Source organism: Dermacentor silvarum, chromosome 1 (genome assembly GCF_013339745.2).
Source record: "Dermacentor silvarum isolate Dsil-2018 chromosome 1, BIME_Dsil_1.4, whole genome shotgun sequence".
NCBI lineage: Eukaryota > Metazoa > Arthropoda > Arachnida > Ixodida > Ixodidae > Dermacentor > Dermacentor silvarum.
The window spans coordinates 333,916,685-333,933,330 of record NC_051154.1 but is presented as its reverse complement, the minus strand read 5'-3'; the positions used below and the strand labels follow the sequence as shown (position 1 = coordinate 333,933,330).

The 16,646-nt window shown below is 42.5% G+C and overlaps 1 long non-coding RNA gene across 1 annotated transcript; it reads right to left on the bottom strand.

Annotated features, from left to right (window-relative positions):
• Window positions 1–2,965: 2,965 nt before the first annotated feature.
• LOC125942300 (uncharacterized) lies at window positions 2,966–13,975 on the bottom strand. The gene is made up of 4 exons (XR_007464979.1): window positions 13,567–13,975; window positions 12,074–12,186; window positions 8,146–8,202; window positions 2,966–3,505 (listed from the first exon to the last, which is right to left on the bottom strand). It is a non-coding gene; the product is annotated as an uncharacterized LOC125942300 (long non-coding RNA).
• Window positions 13,976–16,646: the final 2,671 nt, after the last annotated feature.

Below are 16,646 nucleotides of genomic sequence, written 5' to 3'. Positions count from 1 at the left end.
TTCTTCGATTCCACATAATGCATTGTGAAAAACCCGAAAAGATGGTGAGAATTATCTCACCTTTTCTAGTTTCAAAATGTCTAACAGAAACATTTGGCGCAGGTTACAAAGCATCAAAGATGGCTAGCGGTGATCTCCTATTCAAACTCCGCGATAAGAAGCAACATGACAAGCTCCATAACCTAGCCTCATTTGGGGACATCCCAGTGACAATTACGCCGCACCGCACGATGAACACCACCCGTGGTGTTGTCTCCGACGACGACCTGATGCAACTGGAAGAAAGTGAACTATTAGAAGGCTGGAGTGAACAAAACGTAATCAATGTGAAGAGAATTATGCTAAGGCGCGATGGAAAAGAGATGAGAACAAAGCATTTAATACTTACATTTGGTTCAAGTGTGCTTCCTGAATGTATTGAGACAGGGTACGTGAAGCTCCGGGTAAGACCATATGTCCCGAACCCTCTGCGATGTTTTAAGTGCCAGCGATTCGGCCACAGTTCACAGAGCTGCCGAGGCCGACAAACATGTGCGAAATGTAGTGCCAAGGAACACCTTTCTGAATCATGTGAAAACACCCTCCACTGTGTGAACTGTGACGGGGACCACGCCGCGTACTCGCGGTCGTGCCCATCATGGAAAAAAGAAAAAGAAATTGTCGCAATCAAAGTAAAGAAAACATCTCATTCAAAGGAGGCACGAAGGCGGGTATTATCCCTGCCCAAGAACGCCTTTGCCAATGTGGCGCGTCAGGGGGCAGCGACACAACGGTTTCCGGCGGCTGTCCGGCCCGCACGCAGTGAGCCGCCAGCGACGCCATCCGCCCCCTTGGTGGCTGCAGCCAGCGCTGCTCCACCAACTCACAAGAAGGGGCCATCGACCTCCGGGCAGGTGGCCACCAGGGCCTCGTCCCTCGAGACGAGGCCTTCGCTTCCAACCAACCGCTCGCAAGAGGCGATGGACACAACAACCGGCCAGACGGCGCCGTCAGCGCCGAAGGAGTGGCGAGAGTCTCGCGATCGCTCCAAAAAGCAAAAAGCCCGCATCACAGGGCCCGACCGACAAGGGCTCTGTAAGTTAAGTTAGTCTCTTTAACACACAGCACAAAAACACTTTCAACATGAATACACAAATAATACAATGGAACGTCAGAGGACTCCTACACAACCTCGATGACATCAAAGAAATCCTACAAAGGTTTAATCCTAAGGTGCTGTGTGTTCAAGAGACGCACCTCAAATCTACACAATCCCACTTTCTCCGGCAATACGCCATTTTCCGGAAAGATCGAGACGACGCTCTTCCGTCGTCCGGTGGTGTATCAATAGTTGTAGACAAGTCTGTAGCTTGTCAACATGTACCCCTTCAGACGCCCCTTGAGGCAGTGTCAATTCGGGCAATTCTTTTTAATAAATTGGTCACTGTATGCTCTATATACATACCCAGAAATTATATTCTCGGAAAAATTGAATTTCATAACCTCATTGACCAGCTTCCCGAACCTTACATTCTCGTGGGAGATTTTAACGCTCACAACACGTTGTGGGGAGACTCGCTCTGCGACGCGAGAGGTCGACTCATGGAAAATTTTCTTCTGACCTCTGGTTCCTGCCTTTTTAATAAGAAGAAGCCGACCTACTATAACGCCCAACACGATTCGTACTCATCAATAGATCTTGCAATTGGATCTGCTTCTCTTATGCCTGACCTTGAATGGAATGTCATTAAGAATCCTTTTGGAAGTGACCACTTCCCTGTAATTTTAAACTTAATAACGCAGCACGATAACCCTCCCAATATTCCACGATGGAAATTAGCATCGGCTGACTGGGAGCATTTTAAAGATTTAACTTATTTACCACGAGATTTTATAAACAATTTTAGTATCTACGATGATGTTGCATATTTTACTGCTTTTATTATCAATGCTGCTGAAAAGTGTATCCCACAAACGAATGGTGGTTCACTTAAAAGACGTGTCCCCTGGTGGAACGAAGACTGCAGAGAGGCGCGAAAGAGACAGAATAAGGCATGGGGCATATTGCGAAGATCGCTAAGTGCAGAAAATCTAATTGAATTTAAACGCATTAATTCACAGGGAAGGCGGACACGACGTCAGGCAAAGAGAGAAAGCTGGGTGAGGTTTCTATCATGTATAAATTCATACACACAGGAGGCAAAAGTGTGGAACGGTTTAAGAAAGCTAAAGGGTCACCAAATTCATCCGTTGCCTCTGGTGAATGACCAAGGGAATACCTTGCAGGACCAGGCGGGCTGTCTTGGGGAGCACTTTTAGCGTATTTCAAGCTCAATCCACTATTCGCAACCCTTTCTTAAATATAAACAGAGAGAAGAATGTAAGCCATTCGTACGCAAATATCGACAGAATGAACCGCATAACCTTCCTTTCAGTATTGCCGAGTTGAGAGCTTCCTTGATCGCATGTAAGAGCTCTGCACCGGGACCCGACAGAGTCATGTATGACATGATTAAGAATGCACACGCTCATACACAACTGACACTACACTGTAAAAAAAATTTCTTCAGTTTACGGTGAAAGTTGAAGGTAAAACGTTGCCGGACACTTTTCCGTAAATGAAAAACAGCGTTTCCGTCAAACGGATAGTCTGTAAAATTTTTTTCCGTTGAATGGAAAACGGAGAGTTCCGTCAAATGGAAAACGGTGATTTCCGTCGAATGGAAAACGGAGAGTTCCGTCGAATGGAAAACGGCGATTTCCGTCGAATGAAAAATGGTTATTTCCGTAGTTGTGATCACGGAATTGTCTGTATTTTCCAAATACAAAACGGTGAGCTCCGTAGAACAGAAATTCTGTAAATTGAGCACCGTACTTTCCTAATTAAAAACGGACAGACCATAGTGAGGAAAGGTATGCACATAAAACACACAAAAAGAACAGAAAGGAAGACAGAAACACCTTTTTTTTGTTCTTCTTGTGTCCATGTCTTCTATGCTTGCGTGCCTGTACCATGAATCCGTACGAACTTGTTCAGCTTTATCTTGCTTCGTATCAACAGGTGCAAAATTTGTTTTGTAAATGATGATGCGGGTGTATATCACCAGCAAATGAGAAAATTGTTTGTTTTATTGAAATAAGTTATACCAAGTTGTACATTACAACATGGCTAACTCACATCAGATATAGCTTGAAATGGGGCAGAAATCAATGCACATAAGTGGACATACACCACACTGAACATGCTGTGTGTGCACGTTTCCTCCTTGTGTAACTGTCTTCTACACCGCTTCATCTTCGTGTCAGTGTTGCCATGTTGCATTTGAGTTCTGTACATGACGTGTACAAAGCATACATACAAATTCGTGCCCAAAAAGCAACAAGCCACCTGAATCTGAACGAAACTGCGTGTTTATTGTGCTTTACTGAAAAAAACTTGCAAGATAAGACACTAGAAATGGGCTGACTAGAAGGATTGGTTGAGAATCGGAATGATTGGTTGCTTGCAGATGCCTCCTGCCTTTGCCTGAAAAGGAAAAAAAAACAATCAATTAAGACTCTTTATTAGTAGTAAAATCTCGTTACAAGAGACACTCGGTTATGAGAGACATTTCAAAATGGTTTGGTTGGTTTTCCTATGTTCGCCATGTTAACAACATTGCATACAAGAGACATGGTTACAAGAGACACTCGGTTACTAAGGACAACTTTTTTTATGTCCCTAGAGCAAATTCTTCACTATTTATAAGAGACACAACCCAGACACGCTCACGTAATGCGGCTAACGTCGTACTAACCGGTATGCGCTGCAATTTTCACTCCCTTGGCTCTATTTTGTTTCGTTCCGCAGCCGGCTGTCATTCCTCACATGGTTGAGACTACCAATTTCACTGAATTTTCTGCCATTATGCTTCTATAATCGTCGCGCTCCCACACCGACTCTGTGACAGAGTACCATTGAGTTGGATTTCTGTCACAGCGTATACGGTGCTGGTCGCTTTGTGTGCCGGTAATCAAACTCCGGAGCCATAGCCATGTTTCCATGAGACAGCTCTGTTCGCATCAAAGATGAGTTTAAACACACTTTGGTGCTCATGTATAATAAAGTGGTCTAGTCCGACTCCTCAGTGTTTTTAGAATTTTGGTTACAAGAGACCTTGGTTACAAGAGACATGTTTCCCGAGTCCCTTGGGTGCCTCTTGTAACAAGGTTTACTGTACCACCATCATCACCGTTTTTAGTCAGATACATCAACAATAAATGATTTCCAAGTCACAAATGTAACTACCAGTGCTCTAAAAAAAATGTCATACTCTGCCTTGTTGGTATATGTTCCTAGCCTTATAACATGAAAAACTTCAGATGAAATCTACCCAAGTTATTTGATGGCTCACTTGGAACAGGCAAAACTCACGTGCACATTGACAGTCAGAGATTACATTTTCTGCATGTAGGTAGAGCTACCACGACCCCCACCATACTGCGGACCATGGCTTTCAACTTTCACTGCTCTAATAGAAAACCTTGCAGATTCCACTGTTTTCCCAAAACAATGAAGCACTCTTAAAACGAGCTCAAACCACTCATGTTGTACAATTCCGATGCAAAACAACCAAGCCAGAGGTACTGTCCAGATGACCAGCTTATAAATTAGCAACAATATGAAGAAAGCATGCCTTGCAATACAACATGTGTGCCTTTCAGCCTCTTTCAGATTTGGTTGGTTTTTGTCATGAAAGTATCAATGTGCAATATACTTTTTACTTAAGCAATGATAATTGAAAGTTATGGTCGTCAGTGCAGTCAACATACTATCTCCACCCCCTTAAAAAGTTATAATTATAGACACACCACCCAAGGTCAATCCACATAAGTCGCTGTGTTCCCCCAAAAATTTGCCGTTTTGTCAGTCTGTGCTTTTCGAAGTAACCTGTAGCACTTTCGCGACGTAAATGAACCTGCAACAAGTACACATGGACCCCATATGTGGCAGCTACAGGCAGTACCGTTTATTCTGTCCATTCCTTGACTGGCAACCCCAGAACCAAACAAATAATGCAACATGTCGTTCCAGACAGCATTACTTGGGTGACGTGCTTAATTTGGGAATTCCGCCTCTCCTAAAGAAATTTTAAAGTAAAGCTCAAACTAAAGCAATGTCCAAATATGAGCGCTTCTCGTGGATTTTGAGAGTCAACGAGGGCAGAGCTATTTGCCCAAATGTCTGCGACTTCAATGGCAACAGGATGGCCAAATTCCGTGCTGTTAATAGATGCAGAGAAAAACACACTGAACTTAAAACATGTGCAATGATGTGTTTTCAAAGTTTTACTTTATATCGTAGCAGGGATACTCCGTGGTAATTAGTTGGAATTCATGCTATTTGCCTGCAGTCTGTGCCAAAATATTCTTAGAGCCATAGCCACAACACTTTTTCTTTGGGATTAATCAAAATACGGATTTGGCAGAATCCAGAAAAAAATGCTTCCAACTGAACAGGTGCTTCTATATTTTATTTTCAAAGACAATTCTTTTTCTGGCGAAACTAACAATGAGGGTAGCTATAGGGGCTTGTTTGTATGGCATCTTTTATTTTATTGCAGTGCAAGGCTGAACAACAGATACAACAGAAAGGCACATTTGACATGCACACAGTGTTAACTTCCAACATCAGATTTATTTCCTGTTCTCGTCACTATATATACCCTCAAAACGTCAAACAACACGTGTGAAGGCACGGTAAACATGAACTAAAGAAAACCAGGAACCACACGCATGCAGTTTTTTTAGCCACACAGATTGACACATGTAAACGTTTAACGCGAACAAAGATAATCAAGCTCTTTCGAGGATAATGAAATTGAAGGCTTACTGATGCATGCGTCACCAAATGTTGATATGTTTCTAGCGTCTATAATTAAGCACATTATCTTGCACCTGCTTCTATTCATGATTACTGCTTTTTGAATCTAGGTTTCCACTTGCATCTTTGGCAATGAAGAACAAGAAAACCGTCAGCAGCCAGGGTATTTAATTTGTTATTGTGTTCTCATAGCCTGTCATTTATACATCTAACAGTTTGGCCAATGTAGGACCCTCCACACTCAAGAGGAATGCGGTATACAACACACGCGATATAATCAATGAATTTGCTTTTATGTTCCTTCTCGCATGCAGTATCCAAAATTCTTTCTGGCCTTGACTTCCCACACAGGCTCATTAATTTAGTAGGCGTCGAAAAAACAACATTGATGTCACTCCTTCCAGCAATCTTTAATCTGTGGGAGAAACTATGTATGTAGGGCATGGCAGCAATCTTTTTCTTTATATCGGTACTTGTACCATATACCTGCTCAGAACCTTTTTGCTGTGCCTTTTTAAGCAGTCTGCTGCGACTGACATGAGCACGTGGCTCGGGTAAACAAAGCCGCTTAAACGTGAGACTTGCCGTTCGAAGCAATCGTGCATTAGGTGCAGGATAGCCATGTGACGGGAAGTTTGGATTCCTTCACATTAATTTTGTGCTCACCGATAACAAAACCTGCTGGGGTTAAGAACCTAGGGCAAGTAAGCCACTTTTACCATTTCATTCCGTGCATACAAAACTTGAAGAGGGGGAATCATGAAGGTGTGTTTCAGTGAAGCGCTCAAGAAGCCATGCCGGCACCTAATGCACAATAGCTTCAGATGGCAAGTCTCACGTTTAAGCGGCGCTGGTTACCCGAGCCAAGTGAAAAAAGGTTCCGAGCAAGTGAATGGTACAAACACCGACATAAATAAAGGTTGCTGTCATCCCCTACATACATAGTTTCTCCCACAGAATAAAGATTGTTGGAAGGTCTGATATCAACATAGTTTTTTCAGCTCCTAATAAATTGGAGAGCCTGTGTAGGAAGACAAAGCCAGAAAGAATTGCGGATACTGCATGCGAAAATGAACATAAAAACAAATTCATTGATTGCATCACGTGTGTTTTATACGACATTCCTTTGAGTGTGGACGGTCCTACATTGGTCAAACTGGTAGATGTATAAATGACAGGCTACGAGAACACAATAACAAAGTAAATACCTGGCTGCTGATGGTTTTCTTGCCCTTCATTGCCAAAGATGCAAGCGCAAACCTAGATTAAAAAAAACAGTTATCATGAGTAGAAGCAGGTGGAAGATGATGCGATCTTTGTTCGCGTTAAACGTCTACATGTCTGTCAATCTATGTGGCTAAAAAACTGCATGCGTGTGGTTCCCGTTTTTTTTAGTTCATGTTTACCGAGCTTTTACACGTGTTGTATGACGTTTTCAGGGTATATATAGTGATGAGAACTGGAAACGAATCTGTTGTTGAACGTTAACGCTGGCTGTGCGTCAAATTTGCCTTTCTGTTGTCCTTGTCGTTCAGCTTGCGCTACAACAAAATAGAAGATATCATTGATTTCATTGTCATCAGGCTCGGGCACAAAATAAAATTTGTTCACCAAAATTAAGTGGTCACCAGGCATGTCTAGTTGAATTTATCTGAACATGCTCTACTGTCGGTGGTGAAGATGTTGCCAGTTTAAAGGGCTGCAAGAAGGCACTAGTTATGTTTTCTAGGGCAAGAAGGCAACAGAGTATGTTACCTAAGGCAAGTAGTCACAGGAATCCTGGATCAGTAGAAGAAAATTTAGAAAATAATAATTGGTTGGAACATATATGTCACACACTTCTGAGTCACCAAGCGCTTGTCTTTGTCTCCCTTTCTTGTGCCTGTGTATTTTTATTGCGCTAAGTTACTTCTTCATTTATGCACTATGATGATGAACTTGTTTTGGAAAACTTCAAATGTGTACCTGACGTTTGACTCCCTTTTGCATGTAAGTAAACATTATGAACTTGTCGCTGTGAACAGTCATCTCCATTTGCTGTACACTTGTGATATAGGGTTAACAGTATTTGAAGGTTTGTGCATTAAGGCAGGAGAGCAGCACTTGCTGGATGGCTCATCAATTAATTTGCAGAAAAATGCAGCAGTGTGCAACGATTGCATCACTAATGACCTTGAAAATCTTGTTAGTTATTCATTTGTAAACACCTGTTGTCAAACAGCCTGCTGACTAAAGGTCTGAACACGTTATACAGAATTATAGCAGGTACTACTACACGAAAGAAAACCTGTAATAGAACCTACCAAATACCGTATCAGTGTAGTGGCAGGTCAAATGGCTCCTCAATGCTTGTGTACTTCCTGGGAGAAGGAAAGAAATGTTAAGCTTACACTGACAGCACCAAACCACACAAACGTAACTGCCACAGGACATGAGGAGTTGTAACTAGATACAGTCAACCTGCTTAACCATCTCATAGACATTCAACGACAGAATGTACCTTCATGGAGCCTCTAATCTATGAAATTCATGCTGTAATACAAACATGCTAGCAGACAGAATCAAAATTGCATGCATGGAAATTCTCAGGAAAACTATATTTCCTAGCTACCACAGTCCACTCCTTGTGAAGTACAAGTGACGGTCTAAGCTACAATCAGAAGGTGGAAAATTCGGGATCCTTTCTAGTAAACAACTAACCATATCTCTACCTGTACTCAGCAATACAAAGGTGAATCACAAGTACTATACTGATAAAGAAAAGTTCAGAACTGCTGCTAAGTGAGTGCTATAAATAAATGATTTCGAATTTATCTTCATGTAAGACTAGGCGTGTTAACTTTCTTTACATTACATGAAAGACTGGTCAGAAAAATATTGCATTCAGTCAATATTGTGATTTGCAAAACAGTAGTAAGAGGTTAAGGTTGGAGACCCTCAGGTGGTATGTTGCGATGTTTCGAGAAATTGTTTCAAGGAGCCTCTTTCCTTAACCCTTTCACATGCCAATTAGTTGTGTTGATTGAAAACTTAGATTCATCGCATTTCTTACATCTTCATATTCATAAAATGCTTACAGAAGTACAATAGATTAGGAGTTTTCAGTTCTTTAGTGAGTTTGTCAAGTTTATGGAATGTGCACTCCATGCAAAAACTCAGTGCAAGTACATCAGATTTGCAAACATCAACTATTTCATGTCTACCAGGCTTGAATAGCACCTATCCAGCCATTCGAAAATTATGACTGGTGCAACACACTGTGAAAAACGATGAAAGAAGTGACATACATACAATTACATACACCAAGCAAAGTACCCAACCATCTACCTTCATACTTCCTTTACTAAAACAATTTGCCTGTGTAATTCAAACATGCAGCACTATTTCAATTAGAAGAGTTTGAAGATGTACGGGACACATTTTAAATATCCTTACTTTAATCAATGCCATTGCTATTAATGCACTATCTTGGTGTATTGAATTGTGTGCATAGCGTCGGAAAGGATTAATCATATTCATGTAATCTTTACTGAAACTCAAGGCATAATACTCATATTTGTTTACAGTTTTGTGATGAGACAACACGACAGATGCGGGAGTTAAAAAAGCATCTTTATAAAATTCTGTAGAAAGCAAGTTGAAGCAAGTTTCTACAACCTCTCGCAATACCGAGCTATTTCCCATGAGTGTTCTAACAGTTCCTTGTAACATGATGCACTGTTTTCACAGACATAGCTTGAATCTTTGTATCTCAAGTTTTGGAAGCAACTTATGAATTGCTATAACAAGCAGATTTGAAGCCCCTACCCAGACTGCACAGCCACTTTAACACCACGTGTAATGAATTATGTCATCCATATGGCACAGTTTCCGATTATATTCCCAAGCATGAATCTTATAATTGCAAGTTATGTAAGAGTGTACCTATGCGATTACTTGGGGACAGCACGAAAAGACGGGAGAAGGCTAGACAACATGAATGCAGGCAAAGAATTTTGTTTACAGACAAACATATATATACTAGGCTTGTTGTCCTGCGTAGTTGCAGCTGCTGGATAGCGGGATAATGTAAACAACAACCGCACAGTTGAACTGCTGTTCTGCCTTTTGCTACACTTTGCGTCAAGGCTCGGTCCGAGTCACCCTTTTCGCACAATGTACCCAGATTGCTCGACGTGAAAAATAAAAGGAAAGTTCCAGCTTTCCCAACAGTCTCTTTGACACTATGACTGACCTTGTGAATATGATATAACAGTGGCCACCACACTTTAAGGAAATGTTAGACATGGGTTCAGAAGCTCTCCTCCACTTGGTGATGCCTCGATTTCTTGAGGACGCCTTTTGGTGTTCCTGTGATGAGCTTCACAGCGAAAGAGTGTGCCGATGCGGAAGGCAGAATACCCTCCTCCAAACATTGGGCATAGCTCCAGCATACATAACACTAACCAAAGAAAACCCTGCGGTCCAGAAATGGAAGATCACTGTCTAGTGGTAGTTTTTCCCCGTACGTGAACTCATCTAGCACTGCAGAGAAGACAGGAAGAAAATCACTCTACCCATTTAGTAGCCTTACTTCACCTAATATAGAGGAGAAAGTTGCCAATGAAGCAAAATAACTTTACTACACTGGTGCCCACAATAGCTAGTGTTTTACGGTTACCTGACAGTGTTTTTGTCTGTGAGAAGTTGCCAAGCAAGGCTACTCAAGAAGTTCAGCCATTTTTTAATGTCTCCTCCACAGTGCCAGGTGTGCTCATGGAAGTAAAACTGCTGGAAGGCAAGCTCCAATATCTGGCTTGAAGGTTTTCTGTGGTGAGCATCGTGCTGGATCTATGCCCCACACTCAAAAGTGTCTTGGCCTTTCCTATTAGCGCACTTGAACACTGAAGCGTGTTGTTGCTACAGGAACACAAGGGCACTACCACGAAGTGGAGGGGAGCTTCAAGACCCAAGTATGGTTGCTTTTAACAGTGTGTTCGCACTGCCTTTCGCCATGCGTTGCCAAGAAGCATTTAACGGAGCTGAACATAGGTGAAGTCTTCAGTCGGAGTACTTCAAGGAAGCCAAGGCCTATCACTGCTATACAATACAAAGGAAGCTGTCAATTCAAGCAAATTGCTAGGGAGAGTTGGAACTACCTTTTTATTTTCAGGGCCAACAAACTGGTCAGGTACGAAAATGTCAACCGGACCAGGTCAAGACGAGAAGTTTGCATCAAGAAGTATGTGCTGGAGATCATAGGAAGTGCAGTTGGTGCTGTTTACAACATCCTACTGCCCTGCAGCAGCAATTATGTAGGACAAACAGGACGACGACACAAGGACTATCTTAGGAAACACGCACAGACCCTCGACACAAGATGGGGAAGCAACGTAGCTATTGATGCTGCTTTGTGCAGTTGTATATCAAGTTTTGAGCAATGAAGAATCCTCATGGCACATGTTCAAAACATACAAAACTCGCAGAATAGCCCCCACAGTGTATACACGTGTGTATACACTTAATCTTCTAGACAAATTAAGGTATTTCAGATGAACTGCTAGAGCGTTCTGAACTGGGCTGGTTGGTGCATGTATAGGAAGGAACTGAATGGTGCCATAGACAGGATAAAGGGAATGTGTTGCTGTGCCCTTCACCTTCACTTCATTCTGGCAGTAGTGCTGTTCATTCCCTTCAAAATATTCATATATTTTGGTCATCTGACCACGTGACACAGCTGTGTGCTGAAGCTATATTTTACCTTGTTATGATACCTTCCAATGTCACACGCAAATCCGTCGAGGCATCTTCACCTATTATAGTAAGCTGAGCAGTGGCTAACAGTGAGCTTAACTGTGGCTACACTTAGTTACCATGGAGCCCATGCATGACAGTGTTAGAGGTCAGTATGCAGGTGTTTTTGCATACTCATAGAGGCAAACTAAACGAAGAATTTTTATTGGTGCATGTTTTATCTGTTGCCTCATATCCCGAAATCTGGTGCTATTAGCGTTTTTTGAACACAACTCATGTGCAACCGAGACAAGTATGAAACAATCCCACTTTCAAGTCGACGTCCTCATGCTGAACCAATTGGTTGCCCCAGGAAGAACAAAACATCATTTATCTTTTGGATGCATCTGCAACAATTATTATACTTGTATAGGCATTGTCATTCAACCAACATTTGCAATCAATGTCCATTAGGACTGCATATGCATGACTGATATACGATAGAATGGCACAGCTTACCAGAACAAATAGCACAATGCAAGACTGCTTTGCCACTGGTGTTGCAAGCAGGCCCCCATGACTGAGAAACTGAATGCAAGGCGGCACACAGACATCCTTCACTGGTGCAACAGCTGCAAATGAAATACTGATATCAGTTACTTTCTGACCGGTCATCCAAAGCAAAGCACAAACATCTTTATATACAATTACACTATTGCATATAAGCTCGTCACTGAGTTACTGTTATTGCTGTGAGATAGCTCACAGTATTTTATAAAGTGCTAATGGCCTCGTTTAACTTTTTGCAAAAAAAACTTTATGAAGCACTTTCTATTAGAAAAATGAGCTGACAAAAATTTTGCCCTGCATAACTTACAACACATGCACGCATTTTAGAATTATTGCAGTGATGCATGTAAGCTGAAAATTAGGCTATGCAACTCGAGACAGTAAGTGTGAACCTCCCTTCAACATCAGTGTTGACATATAGTTTGGTTTGTTTTTACACTTGTTAGGAATATATATAACTTTGGAACGTCCGTAATGCACGTTTGGCCACCACTATTCTATGTCAAGGTTAAGTTAAAAATTACTTTTCGCATGCATTTGTTTTACAATTACGGCCGCATATGGGCAGAACTTAAGCGGCAATCCTCCCTCCCAGAATACGTGATATGCTGACGTACTGCGTCAGAACGTTAATCGTCAGCCTGGTAGCTGTCAAAAAAAAAAAAAAAAAACGAATACAGATTGCCAGGCAGAAAATAATCCGTTTCCTTTGCAATGACTCTTAACGGGTATCACGCGGACAACTTTCAATTGCGATCGTGCACGATTGCTCGGGCTCTACAACAAACGAAAGGGCACCGTGTGACACCCGTGTTCCCTACCACTGCAGGTGGCACAAGGTTATGGCAGTAAGCACGCTCCACCGTCATTTGATTGTAATGAAGGGGCATGCACATCGAACATGCTCAATGAGGTCTTCATACATGAGCAATCTTCCAATCCCGGGCGTGAACACTGCGATTATGCACGCCCAGCCAAGGCACTGCGTCCGAAGCTTATAATAATGGCTAAAAATTTCACTGTGATGCAATGCGTCACCGAATATTGGTAACATAACGTTGCACCGCGTCGAGAGAGATACTAACGGGTACAACGCCTTCACTTAATTTTGGAACGCCGAGCACACAGCACAACACAGTACTAACTGGAATGCTAACGTCCGTAAACCAGCGGCCACATTAGACGACAAAGGAGCTACTAGAGGCGTCAACGCCGCTAATATTGCCTACACGTCTCAGTTGTAGTGAGTATGCATTCAACACAACAAATGAAACACCCCTTTATCACAGACTCGCAATGTCGCTTTGTCAATCCTCATGGCCAAGGAATCTCGTTAAAAGCGTGCTCACACAACACAATTGAGCCCATCACCGGCCATCGCGGAGCATTTCGCACGCGCGACGTGCACCAACAACGAAAAAAAGGACACTTAAATCACTTACTTGTGTAACAATCCAGCGCCGATTCCTTCCTATTTAGTGTGAAATCACAAATGCGACAGGAACACCACCTCCACCGTCCGCCATTAGCGAGTACTCGTACAGTTGTTTGTGCTGGAGGAATCCAACGCAGCGTGTAGGCGCGACGAAGGGGTGGTAAGCAGCGCCACCGCTCAAACCCTACCTGCTTCTTTTTGTGTGTTTACTATGCTCGCACGCGAATAATGTTCAAACAGCGTTATCTATGGTGATATATGTAACTGGCAGTGAGAGTAGACAGTGTCTTTTCGTTATATTCTTTGCGTGTTCATTTTTCACTAGTAACATGTTCAGTTGCCCTCCTCATGAAATTACGGACGGCTCTCCGTATTTCAAAAACGGAGCTCACGTCCGTCTTTTTTACGTAGAATCCCGCCGTTTTTCATAAACGGAGCTCACGTCCGTCTTTTTTACGTAGAATTCCGCCGTTTTTCATAAAACAGAATGGTCTCCGTAAATTTTACGTAGGTTTTTGCTGTAAAATTACGGAAATTTTTTACAGTGTACTCGCACTTTTCAATACTATTTGGGCTGCCGGATACCTTCCATCCGCATGGAAAGAAGCCATTGTGGTCCCTGTATTGAAGCAAGGTAAAGATTCTTCCTCGGCGGCAAGTTACCGTCCCATAGCCCTCACAAGTTGCGGATGTAAGCTATTTGAAAAAATGGTTAATCGACGACTCATACATTTCCTTGAACTCAACAAAATGCTTGATCCCTATCAGTGTGGCTTTAGAGAAGGGCGATCCACAACTGATCACCTTGTGCGCATTGAAGGAAATATCCGGGACGCATTTGTGCATAAACAGTTTTTCTTATCAGTATTCCTCGATATGGAGAAGGCGTACGACACAACATGGCGTTACGGAATCCTGAGAGACCTGTCGCGAATGGGCATCCATGGCAATATGCTAAGCCTAATAGAAAGCTTTTTGTCTCATCGTACCTTCCGTGTGAGAATCGGCAATGTATTGTCACGTCCATTTATACAGGAAACTGGTGAACCCCAAGGAGGTGTGTTCAGCTGCACACTCTTTATCGTTAAGATGAACACGCTCCGTGCCTCATTACCACCGGCTATTTTTTTTATTCCGTCTACGTAGACGACTTACAAATAGGCTTCAAGTCATGTAACCTCGCAGTGTGTGAGAGGCAGGTACAGCGGGGTTTGAACAAGGTGTCCAAGTGGGCAGACGAAAACGGGTTTAAAGTTAACCCCCACAAAAGTACTTGTGTTCTTTTCACAAGAAAGAGAGGCCTGATCCCAGATCCCTGTGTTGAACTGCATGGACAGCAAATACCTGTGAACAAAGAACACAAGTTTTTAGGCATCATACTTGACTTTAGGCTAACTTTCATTCCCCACATAAAATATCTCAAAGGAAAATGCCTAAAATCAATGAACCAAATGAAGATTCTATCTCACACAACATGGCGCAGCGACAGGAAATGTTTAATGAATCTTTACAAGAGCCTCATTAGATCGCGACTGGATTATGGCGCTGTAGTATATCACTCTGCTGCCCCAAGCGCGCTAAAGATGCTAGATCCCGTTCACCATTTAGGTATCCGCCTGGCCACCGGCACTTTTAGAACAAGCCCCATTGAAAGTTAATACGTCGAATCAAATGAGTGGTCACTCCATCTGCAGAGAACATACACCAGCCTCACATATTTCCTTAAAGTCCACTCTAATCATCAGCATCCGTGTTTTAATACCGTTAACGATGTGACGTGTGCTACACTTTTTCGTAATCGTCCCTCTGTAAGACAGCCTTTCTCACTGCGTGTCAGGGAGCTCAGCGAATGAATGGATATCCCACTCCTGGAACATCGCTTAATGCCTTCAGCCAAGTTGTTACCACCTTGGGAGTGGCAGGTCGTAGCATGTGATATATCATTTGTAGAGGTTACAAAGCACGCTTCAGAGGTCGAAATCCGAATGCATTTTCTAGAATTACAGTCCAAGTACCCGTGCACAGAATTTTACACAGACGCTTATAAATCACATGTCGGAGTATCTTATGCAGCCGTCGGTCCGTCCTTCTCGGAATCCGGCGTACTCCACCCAGAAACAAGCATCTTTACGGCTGAGGCCTAAGCAATATTGTCAGCTGTAAAGCATATAAGGAAATCAAAACTTGAAAAAACTATTATATTTACAGACTCCCAAAGCGTCGTAAAAGCCTTGAAGTCACCCTGTAAACAGAAAAATCCTGTTCTCATTGAGCTCTATTCTGTTCTTTGTAGAGCATACGCAACTAACCAGCATGTCATTATATGCTGGGTGCCTGGGCATAGAGGCATCGAGGGCAATGTTCTTGCCGACCAAATGGCCACATCAGTGACATCACCCGCTATTAACTCTACAGCTGCTGTTTCTGCAACAGATTTGAAACCTTTCTTGCGAAAGAAACTGCGAAGCCACTGGCAACGCTTGTGGGACACAGAAACAAGTAATAAGCTTCATTTCATTAAGCCACAGTTAGGTTACTGGCCCCCCATAACTAAAACACGACGAACTGATGTCCTGTTCTGTCGTCTAAGAATAGGACATACATATGGCACCCACAATTTTTTGCTTATTGGTGATGAACAACCAACCTGTGGTAGATGTGGTGAGAGGCTGACCGTCCTCCATGTCCTCGTGGAATGTCGGGAAGCCGAAGCCGAGAGAAGGAAACATTTTCCTGTAGCATACCGCTACAATATCCCTCTGCATCCCATGATGTTTATTGGTGAAGAACCGCTTTTTAATGCCAAAGCAGTCCTCGATTTTTTGAATGATGTAGTGCTACATGTTATTAGCCCAATAAGTTAATAGCGCATCCTCTCTCCAGAGGATGTTGCTGTGATAGTTTTTTTTTATAGCACATGCCTCCAGGCCCTTGTGGTTCAAGGGCTGTGTTTAGGTAGTAGTGCTTCTTGTCAATTACTGTATCTTAAATATTTTGAATATATTATTCTTCGTTCTCAATGCATTCCTCATTTCATAGCACACATCATTAGTCATTCCCATGATTTTAGTACATGTATATTTTACG